Raw genomic sequence first — 11,777 nt, 5'->3', positions numbered from 1 at the left:
GCCGGTTGAGCTATAGGCGCCGAGCCAGTCCTGTCTTTTCCATGAGAGAAGATATAAAATAAATAATACAAAAACCAGTGTTTAAAGACTTCCTGTACTTCAGTTTATAGTTGCCCTGGCCTTCTACCAGATTGTGATTTTTCTGTGCTAGGGAGTAACTGAAAGGAATGCCAGCCTAGGAACAGGATGAGGGACAGAGCCCTCTCAGCAGGTTGCAGATATCCAGGCCAAGCTTTTGCTTCCAAAGAACACTGCTGTCCCTCCTGTGTTTAGAATAAATTCAATTTTGGTTGTTCTCCAGGAACTGAGGTCAAACATCAGTATTTCTTCAGATTTCGAAATGAGTCTTGATTATTTCTTTATAAGATGGCATAAACTCAGTATCAACTGCAGTTCTTGGAAAATGTTAAAATGTGAACTCAGCTCACTGCTCCCAGGCTATCTGGAAGCCAGTAAAGTATATTTATGGGAAAGAGGTTTATATAAATACTTTCTTCAGTGACCCACATGATAGAGTTGAGAATAAACATCTTGTGTTTGGTGAATAATACCAAATTAGGTGGAGTCTTACATCTCAGACATTGGAAATTAATATAATCCTTTCAGATTGGCTGGGACAAACTTAAAAAAATACATCACAAGTACAAGATGAGAAATGGCTTATAAGAGCTGTCATTTAAAAAAATTATCTGGTGGTGCATGCCTGTAATCCTAACACTCTGAGAGGCGGAGGCAGGAGAATCCCTTGAATTTGAAACCAGCCTGAGCAAGAGCAAGACCCTGTCTCTACTAAAAATAGAAAAATTATCTGAGCATGGTTGTGGACACCTGGAAGCTGAGGTAGGAGGATCTCTTAAGACCAGAAGTTTGAGATTGCTGTGAGCTAGGACCCTATGTCACTGTAGCCTGGGCTACAGAGTGAGACTCTGTCTCAAAAAAAAAAAACAAAACAAAACACAGTTGTGGAGTCTTCAAATTTAGCAATGTGTCACAAGTACAAAATTAATCAGTGATAGAGAACTGCCAGGAAAACAAAAGAACATGATGCTGGAATGTTAAGGAGAGGAAGATAGGCCAGACTCCCGAATCCTTTCCCCATGTATGATGGTCAGGCCTTAAATTGAGAACACTTCTCTCCAGTTTTGGCCTTGATAATTTGAGAAAACTACACCCCACCAAAATAAAATGTGGGCGACTTAAGAGATAAGGGAAGGGAAGTCGCCTGGAGAAATTTTAAGCTAATTGAAATTATTTAAAGAAAGCTCAGAAAAAACTTAAACACTGTCTTTGAATAAAGAAAGGACTGAATGTCTTTTTCTGTCTTCCGCAAAGGACACAATTAGAAATTCAGAGCTACATAGGTGCTAACTCTGATTGCGAGAGATCTAGGGACATGTTTGCTTGAGAGAGATTGATGTCCTGGGTGAGCTATTGCAGTCCATGGTGGTAGACGCAGTGTGGGCTCTGGAGTCAGACTGCCTGGGTTCAGATTCCAGCTCTGCCACTTAGCTCTTATGAGGCCTTGGGTAGCTTACTTAGCCTCACGCTGCCTCAGCTTCCCCATCTGAGAAGTGGAGAGGTCAATAGTGTCTGCTTCGTAAGTTTGGGAGGATGAAGTGAGATGATATGTGTAAAGCCCCAAGGAATGTGTGATTATTGGCCAATCACTAAAGATGATAAAGCTTCTAGAACAGACCCTTGGAGAGGATCTTTTCCTAGACATTTAATATATATTTCTAGACATTTAAAAGACTTACGGTTAAATTTGTGGTTCTAATTTGAGCCAACTCTGTCAACAACACATGGCGTCTATGTTAACATTTCACTGACACAATATTTGAGTCATAATTCAAAAAGTATCTCATCCTATCACTTTTTTTACTGCAAAATTTTATCTCACACCCAACTGTGGCTGCCTCATATACAGTACACGTATTTAGTCACATGAATTCCAAACCTGGATGAAGTTCCTGAGGATATTTGCTTCTTGACCTTTTGATATTATAGAAGAATTAACAAATATTCTTCATTGTACCATGGAATATATTCATGCTTGACTTTTGTGTTAATGAGGCAGTTTAATTCAAACAAATTCCGGTTACTTCAACTAAACATTATTGAGGAACTGAGGGAGGGCCCTTAGGAAAACATCTTTAAAGACCTCACGGATGAACAAGAAAAAGAAGAAACAAAAATAGTTCATGTCATGTGATAGACACTGTACACGTATTTCAGATACAAATGGCTATGGAAGCAGAGAGGTTGATTGATGGTTTTTGCCTGGGGAAATCACTAAAGGCTCATGGAAGCTCTGATATTTAAATGAGCCTTGCAGAAAGGTAAGGGGAGAGGAGAGCATTTCTTGAGATGAAATCGAAAGGTCCAGGGAGTAAGAGTTTTTACTGAGTTCAGGGATGGGCCCTCGGTGTGGCTGGTGTGCAGAGCATGGTGCCGGGAAGAGGAGGCCCATCAAGGGCAGAGGGGGGCCACTTGTGGGCGCCCATCATGGCAGGCTGTCCTTCCCCACCCTGCTAGAGCTGCTAGAGCCTTACTCCACCTTGGTGTCGGTCAGTAGGCAGTCTGAGGGTGGACTATGTTTTTAAGCTTTTTCAGTGTCCTCTGGCCCTTTGTGCTGGCAAGTTGCTCATGTAAGTAATATGGACTTTAGCTTCCAGCAGAGGAAAAAGTAATTCACATTTCATAATTGTGGTGGCAGGGAAGTAATGTTCCACATTACGTATCATAGTGAATAGTTGAACAGGGGCAAGGTTTAAGAGTCCTTTCCGGCTTGGCATCCATAGCACAGTAATTATGGCACCAGCCACATACACCGAGGGTGGCAGGTTCGAACCCAGCCTGGGCCAGCTAAACAACAATGACAACTGCAACAAAAAAATAGCCGGGCGTTGTGACGGGCACCTGTAGTCCCAGCTACTTGGAAGGCTGAAGCAAGAGAATTGCTTAAGCCGAAGAGTTGGAGGTTGCTGTGAGCTGTGATACCTACCCAGGGTGACATAGTGAGACTCTGTTTCAAAAAAAAAAAAAAAGAAAAGATTTATTTCCTAGGCCTGGGTTTAAATCCCAGCTCTGCCACTGGTGTCTTCATTGCCCTGGGAAGGCTGTTCACTGGCACTCCTGTTTTGGGAACAGCTTAATGATGCCTAGCCAGGGACTGCAGTGAGGACGAAGTGAGGGAATGTGTGGGAGAGCAAGCCACACAAAGTAGAAGCTCTATTCATATTTGGGAGACTTTGTTATTATCACTGTTATTATTTTGCCTAAGTAGTGCTGGCGTGGAGCATTTCCCAGATGAGCATGAATGTGAAGCAGAATGTGTGGCAACAAGGACTCGGAGGCTGTGGGTTTAAGCTGTACCTCCTCCTTGCAGAAGATTTCAGAGTAAGAATCCTCCCCTGCATGTGTATGTGTGTGCGTGAGGGGTGCACCTGCATGCATGTGTGTATTTACAACAACATCCTTACACATTTGGACCAAGACCTTGTTCTAAAGAATAAAATAGTAAATTCCAGAGGGAGATGTCCTACCTGTGATAAATGGAGTAGAAGGAAGCTTTTTCCTTGAATGCTGTTTCTAAGGGTTCTGGTAATACACATATTACTCCAAATCACAGAAGCATGTTAGAAGCAGCCAGTCATTCCAGTTCATTCTATGTTCTGAACTAGTCAAAGTATAGAACACTCTGCAAGTCACGTGGGAAAATTCAAGCAGTTCCCCACCCTATTGTTGGTACTAATGACAGGGAGAAAGCAGAAAACAAGGAGGGTGGCAGACGGGAGAGAGCTACGGACTGAGGACACCAGCGGTCCCTGCAGACCTGGCTGAATGGTCCTCAGAGGAGCTCATTTAATTTCCCTTCTGGCAGCATGTTTGTTCTCTCAAGGCTGCTCCCCTAAATCATACAAGGGGGATCTCAGGGCTCGGCGCCTGTGGCTCAAGTGGCTAAGGCGCCAGCCACATACACCTAAGGTGGCGGGTTCGAATCCCCAGCCCAGCCCGCCAAACAACAATGATGGCTGCAACCAAAAAATGGCCGGGCGTTGTGGCGGGCGCCTGTAGTCCCAGCTACTTGGGAGGCTGAGGCAGGAGACTCGCTCGAGCCCAGGAGTTGGAGGTTGCTGTGAGCAGTGAAGCCATGGCACTCTACCCAGAAGGATAGCTTGAGGCTCTGTCTAAAAAAAAAAAGGGGGGATCTCAGGACAAATCAGCCTGTCCTGGGGGCTGCCCAGCAGGCTCAGGATCCCAAGGGGACAGAGCTGCTTACACGTTCCTGAGCCCAGCAAGTCCCTGAAAACAGCCAAGAGTCCCAGCCTTACTAACAGGATATCATTCTTTTCAGAGCCGGGCTGGGAAGAGGCAGCTGAATGAAGAGTGTTCAGTGCTTTCCCTGTGATACAAGGTCATGGCCTTTTTCAACAGATCATCCTTTGTCCATCCATAAGTAAAGGATACTCGAAGCCCTGAGAGGAATAGTTGGTACCTGTCAGGAGACACCACACCCTCATCACATGCTGTGTCAGGTCCTAAAATGAGAACACGGCCCTGCCCTAGTGTCTGGTTTCACAGACACCAAATAAAAACCTCATTGAGTCAGGCTTTGGGATTGTTGGGATGAACAAACTGAAGTTTTCCTTTTGTGATGCCCTTAGAGAAGCGTTTGATAAATAAATGAACAAAGTAAAATGTTGTTAGAGGAAAGAGGGATTTAACCCAATTAAAATAAGAAATGTACTAAAAGACTTTAAATAAGGTGATGTGTTAGCCTCTCACAGTGGATAGGTTTCCTTTTTTATTACGGCCAATCTCTAACTGATTGATACAATGTCGAGAAAGATTATGCATTTTTAAAAAAGTAAAGAAGGAAAGAAAGAAAGGTTATATCCAAGTTTGTTCAGAAACTGAACTGTGAAAGGCCAGGCGGCTCACACCTGTAATCCTAGTATTCTGGGAGGCCAAGGCGGGTGGATTGCTTGAACTCAGGAGTTCAATACCAGCCTGAGCAAGAGTGAGATCCCATCTCTAAAAAATAGCCAGGCCAGGGCGGCGCCTGTGGTTCAAAGGAGTAGGGCACCGGACCCATATACTGGAGGTGGCAAGTTCAAACCCAGCCCTGGCCAAAAACTGCAAAAAAAAAAAAAAATAGCCAGGCTGTTGTGGTGGACACCTGTAGTCCCAGCTACACGGGAGGCTGAGGTAAGAAGATCACTTGAGCCCAGGAGTTTGAGATTGCTGTGAGCTGTGACACCACAGCACTCTACTGAGGGTGACAAAGTGAGACTCTGTCTCTAAAAAAAAAAAAAAAACTGCACTGTGATTGATGAGCAATGTCCGCTGAGAAGGAGGACACAGGAGTGGCTAGAAGTAGTCCAGGTATGTGCCTCCTTGGTAGTGCCCACATCCCTCTTAGAAACACAGCTGTATAGAAAATAAACAAAAAGAAAGCAAATAAGTAAATGTTTATTATGTTATGGACCTATGCTAGGTGCTTTAAGTGACTTTATTATTTGATTCTCATGGTACTCTGAAAAGTAGTAATGGTCATCCTAATTTTACAAATGAAGAAATAAATGGACAATGTAGTGGGCAATACATTCAAAGAATCATTAATTTAGGTTGAATGTGCATGAGAACACTTTGAATTAAGATAGTTTAAGTGGCGAGAAAATGGAATAATAAAAAATACTCAATTCAAAAGAAGACAAGAAAAGAGAAAAAAGAACAAAGAAAAATGTGACAAATGAAAAACAACTGACAAGATGGTGACTTTAAATCCAATATGCCAGCTGAGCAGGCGTGGCGGCTTATACTGTAAACCCAGCACTTTGGGAGGGTGCAGTACAAGTATCACTTGAGGCCAGGAGTTTGAGTCTAGCCTGGTCAACAGAGAAAATCCCATCTCTACAAAACAATTTTAAAAATTAGCCAGGCATTGTGTCCCAGCTACCTCAGTAGTCCCAGCTACTCGGGAAGCTGAGGCAAGAGGATCACTTGAACCCAGAAGTTCAAAGTTCCAGTGAGCAATGATCACACCACTGCCCTCCAATATGGGTGCAGAGTGAGACCCTGTTTCATAAATAAATAAGAAAGAGAATGCATTGATATTTTAAAAATCCAACATATCAATAACTACATTAAAAGTAACTAGTCTAAATCATCCCAACTAAAAGAAAGAGGTTGTCAGGTTGACTATAAAAAAGCTAGACCCGACTATAGCTGCCTATGTGAAACAGACTTTAAATATAAAGATGAATAGATCAAAATTAAAAAGAAGCCAAGTGTGGTGGCTCATTCCTATAATCCTTGTACTCTAGGAGGCTGAGGCAGGGGGAGTACTTGATGTCAGGAGTTCAAGACCACTAAAAAGAAAATTGAAAAAACTAGCCAAGCATCGTAGTGACACCTGTAGTCCCAGGTACATGGGAGGCTGAGGCCGGAGGATGGCTTTACCCAGGAGTTTGAGGTTGCTGTGAGATAGGCTGAAGCCATGGTACCCTAGCCTGGGCAACAGAGTGAGACTCTATCTCAAATTAAAAAAAAAGAAAGGATGGGGAAAAATAAAACATGCTAATACCAATGGCAAGAATTCTGTTTTAAAGTAGACTTTAAAACAAGAAATATTACCAGAGTAAAGCAGTGTAGTTGCATCATGATACAGGACTAGATTTGTCAAGAAGGCATAACAATCTTAATGTGCATTATTCAACAACAGAGCTTCAAAGTACGTAAAACAAAAACTGATAGAAATGAAAGAATAGAAAAATCTATAATTATAAGGGGAGATTTCCACAAAAGAGTAGACAAAGCAGACAGAAAAATAGGGAAGAGAGAGAAGACCTGAACAACACCATCAACCAACTTAGCCCAGTTGACTTTTGTAGGATGTTCTGCCCACCTACAGCAGACACCCATTCATTTCAAATGCACACAAAATACCACCCGCTATAATTTGGGCCATAAACACTAGCAGATTTAAAATAATTGAAATCAAGCATGTTCTCTGACCATGATGGAATTAAAACTAGAAATCAATAAAAAGGAAGATATTGGGAAAACCCTTGATATTTGGACATCAACAACACTTCCAAATACTCCACAGGTTAAAGAACAAATCACAAGGGAAGTGAGAAAATATTTTCAAAGCCCACCTGGTTTGAATTAGTGTGGTTTGCCTGCAGGTTATATAGCAATGTGCCATCGGAGTGATTAAAAGGCAGGAGCGAGGAACTGTGCTCCACCTCTGAAATGAAGAGCAGTGGGTAATGCTGGCTAGAAGCCCCCCTTCTCCCTGCTGCCTGCATCTCTCCTCTGTCCTTGTTCCAGATCACAAGTGTGTATTTGTGAAAACACACACTGGAATCTCCCTTCAGACATCACCCCAATGTCGGGACAGCATCCTGCCCACAATACAATCAACTTGCAATAAACTGAGTCAGGAGAGTCTCTTCTCAGTGAGCAGGAGTCAGCTGTCACACTGGCTCTGGGTTTAAACCTTCAAGTCACAGCACCAAGCATGTATCTTGCCCTTGTTACAAACTTCTGTAGAGAGTCAGAGGCCTGCCTGAAACTCAATCCATCATTGTGGGTGAGGCTGCAAGAATGGGGCTTAGACAACAGGAAAAACTAATGTCGGGGCGTGGATGTGCACATTGCATGCTATTAATAGTAATAATAACATTAAGTGTTCCTTACTTTGTCCCAGGCTTTTTTTTTTTTTTTAGTTTTTTTGACTGGGGCTGGGTTTGAACCTGCCACCTCTGGCATATGGCACCCTAGCCTTTTGAGCTACAGGTGCCACCATATTTCTTGAATCCTTTCTTCAATCGTTTAATGCATAGGCCCATTCTGCAGAGGGGAAGATTGAGGACCGGTAAACTAAAGAAATCACCAATGGTCCCACAGCAAGCCAGTGGCAAGCTGGGATTCTATCCAGGCAGTCTGCTGGCCAAGTGGCGTTAGTGGCTCCACACTCAGATGCATGGTCTTAGGGAACCCTGCCCATAACCCCTCCGGAGGCCTCATGATGGAACGGGAGATGGATGTTGTAGAGCTGCCAGCACTGCACAGGTGAGCTCATGAGAGGCTGCATGGCTGTGCGCTCATAGGCAGTTCATAGCAGATCTCAGGCTATAACTCAGCACTCGTAATCCCCACACGATGCTGACTCCCTCACCTGGGGGCCTCAAGAGAATCACTCATATTCCTGCATCCTGGTGTACACTTTCCAAGCTCCAGTGTGATGAGCTATAGATAGATGTAAGTGTAGTTACAACGAGAGGTATTATTACTGGGGCACAGTATTAGCACAATTCTGAGAGCTGCTTGGTGTGAGGGAGAGGGAAGGGAGGGGAATTATTGGGGTACGTGGTTCCATATAACATGGGTCTAGTCAGAGAGGCTGCAGTTATACCTATGAGCTGTGTGAACTCAAACTGGGGTAGTATAATAACACTAATAACCTCATGGGGTCAGTGTCAATATTCAAGGATATGCACAAAAAGCACCTAATCTAGTGTGGGGCACTTAGGAAGTGCAAAAGCAATGTTGGCTCCCGTTTTCCAGTTACTGCTTCTTGAGTCTGCCTGAGGAAGTAATTGCTTGAGTGTCCTCTTCTATAACTATAACCTATGGACGCAAATGAAACCTCATTTTTCTCTTCCCTTTCTTACCCTCTTTTGAGCTGTGGTTTCCATCCTTAGGTCTTCACCAGGTCCTCACCAGGTTGTAGCTTGGAGACATTTTCTTTGAGGGGCCTGTCCCCACGGTCCAGCGTTTTGCTTTGGCACACACCCAGAATTTAGACCATTCCTCCCTCGATCCAGAGAGGGTGTGACTAGCTATGAAGGCTCAGAAATGGGAGGACTTCACAGACTGCTGCATAGAATATGAATGTACTGTGTATGTATTTGGCAGAGAAAAGGAGGCTGTGTGGAAGAGGCTACTTGTTTTTTGTTTCCTAGTTTTAAATATTCAGATTCCTCCAGAGAGGATTGGGGCTTCATTCCAAGGTCTATAGAGATGCTATCTCTAGAGTCTTCCCTGAGATCGTCAGGGGATTACCCCACATTTCTGACCCTTTCCAGTATGAGCATCCAAAGCCACTTGCTGGACAAACTGAATTGCTAGAATCCTTCTTGTTGAACCAAAATGCCAGAGATAAGTTCTTGGTAATATGTTTCAGGACCCCTAGAAAGGTTGGTATTCACTACAACACTTTTGATGTGTGTGAAGATAGCTTATATACATATGTGTGTATATATATATTTTGTTTTGAGATGCAGTTTGGCATAGGATAACAAGAAGATGGACTTGAAAATATGTGGCTGGCTGGCTAGTTGATTGAAAAAGTATACCCTAAAATGTTAATGATGGTTTTCTCAAGATTTTGAAATTATAAATAATTTTTTTTCTGTTTGTGTATCTGAAATTTTCTACCAAAAGACAGTATTACCTGGATAATGCATCCTAGGAAAATATTATTTATTTTGACAAAGATATTTTAATAGCATTATTTATGGAGAAATCTGCAAACAACCTAAATGTTCGCCAACAGGGAATTGAAGTATGGTTCATCCATATAATAAGATGTTCATCCACAAAAAATGACATTTACAAAGAATATTTAATATCATAGGGAGCACTCATGTGCTAAGGTTAAATTAAAAATACAGAATTTAGAACTATATATAATGACACACTCAATAGAATGGCTAAAATTAAAAAGACCAAGCATAGGCTCGGTGCCTGTAGCTCAAGTGGCTAAGGCACCAGCCACATACACCTGAGCTGGTGGATTCAAATCCAGCCTGGGCCCTCCAAACAACAATGTCTGCAACCAAAAAAAAAGAATAGCTGGGCGTTGTGGCCGGCACCTGTAGTCCCAGCTACTTGGGAGGTAGATGCCGGAGACTCGCTTGAGCCCAGGAGTTGGAGGTTGCTGTGAGCTGTGATGCCACATCACTCTACCCAGGGTGACAGCTTGAGGCTCTGTCTCAAAAAAAAAAAAAAAAAAAAGACGAAGCATAACAAATGTTGATGAGGATGTAGAGGAACTGGAACACTCCTACATGACTGGTGGGACTGCAAAACCACTTTGAAAAACCCTTCTACCAGTCATGTATATATATAATTTACACATATACAAGGATGCCAAGAACGTGTACACATTTTGAGAAAGGAAAAAACTGAATTAAAATTGTAATTCTCAAGCTACATTTGACTTCTTCAGTTACAAGAGCTACAACATGCAGAATAACAAATGTTTTCAGTATAGATTACTAAATTTTAATACAGTTTTTTGTTCTTAAACCCTCTGTACACAGATTTTATGGTCCAGCAACTCCACTGCTAGATATTTGCTCATGAGAAATGAAGACATGTCCACACAAAGACTTATCCATAATAATAGCTTTATTCATAATTTCCCCAAATGGGAAACAACTCAGATGTCCACCAACAGGTGAATGGATAAACTAGGGTGTAGGTATACAATGGAACACTACTGAGTAATCCAGAAGAACGACACCCTTGGACCTGAAACAACATGGATGAACTTCAAAAACTTGCTGAGAGACAGAAGCAGACAAAAAAGGAATACATGTTACATGTTTCCATTTATATGAAATACTAGAAAATAAAGTCTAATCTATGGTACCAGAAAGATGAGCTGTTGTTGCCTATAGCTGAGAATTGAGGGAATTGACTGAGAAAGGATGCCAGGGAAATCTGAGGGGTAATGGAAATATTCTATATCTTGTCTTTAATGTATAAAGAAATATTTGCAGCCACTATTTATAATGTAGCTATGTAAAACATATTTATTACATGTATATATAGACATATCGTTTTGATATTTGTTCCTCCAGACCTCATGTTGAAATCTGATCTCCAATGTTAGAGGCGGGACCTAATGGGAAGTATCTGGGTCATGAAGCTGTATCTCCTATGAATGGCTTGGCGCTGTCCTTTGGGCAATGAGTGCGTTCTAGATCTTTCAGTTCACAAGAGAGCTGGTTATTAAAAAGAGCCAGGCACCTTTCCTCCCCTGTCTCTCTTGCTTTCTCTCTTGCCATGTAATCTCAGCACACACCAGCTTCCCTTCACCTTTCTCCAGGAGTGGAAGCAGTCTGAGGTTTCAACTGAAGCAGATACTGGTGCCACACTTCTTGTACAGCCTCAGAACCATGAGCCAAATAAGCCTCTTTCCTTTATAAATTATCCAGGCTCAGGTATTTAATTATAGTAAAATCAATAGGACAGTATAATTTAGATGCATATATAGAGACATGTACATATGTCTGTATATACATATATACATACACCACGGGATCTCAATTTTAAAAATAAAAAGGGTGGCAGAGGCTGGACATAGGGACTCAGGCCTGTAATCCTGTCACTTTGGGAGGCTGAAGCAAATTGCTTGAGCTCAGGTGTTCAAGACCAACCTGAGCAAGAACAAGACCATGTCTCTATGAAATTTAAAAAATTATCGGTAGTCTCAGTGCTTGGGAGGCTGAGATAGGAAGAACTGTTGAGCCCAGGAGTTTGAGGCTACTGTGAGTTGTGATGACAATGCCATGGCACTGTAGCTTGAGGGTAGAGAAAGAATAACAGAAGCATATTTACTGAAAGGCTCTGGTTTGTGCAGTTATAAGATATTAAAAAATTATTTTAAACTGGGCATGGTGGCTCAGCGCCTGTGGCTCAAGCAGCTAAGGCGCCAGCCACATACACCTAAGGTGGCGGGTTCGAATCCCCAGCCC

At 42.4% G+C, this 11,777-nt stretch overlaps 1 long non-coding RNA gene across 1 annotated transcript in view; it reads right to left on the bottom strand.

Moving 5' to 3' along the window:
- Nucleotides 1-11,777, bottom strand: part of LOC111727637 — a 23,996-nt gene that overhangs the window by 7,321 nt on the left and 4,898 nt on the right. The window contains exon 3 of the long non-coding RNA XR_002775136.1: nucleotides 3,350-3,356. This is a non-coding gene — a long non-coding RNA (uncharacterized LOC111727637). The remainder of the gene's footprint in view (nucleotides 1-3,349; nucleotides 3,357-11,777) is intronic.

Source organism: Otolemur garnettii, unplaced genomic scaffold (genome assembly GCF_000181295.1).
Source record: "Otolemur garnettii isolate 467f Iridium unplaced genomic scaffold, OtoGar3 scaffold00115, whole genome shotgun sequence".
NCBI lineage: Eukaryota > Metazoa > Chordata > Mammalia > Primates > Galagidae > Otolemur > Otolemur garnettii.
The sequence above is the reverse complement of the archived record's forward strand: the minus strand, read 5'-3'. Positions and strand labels throughout refer to the sequence as shown.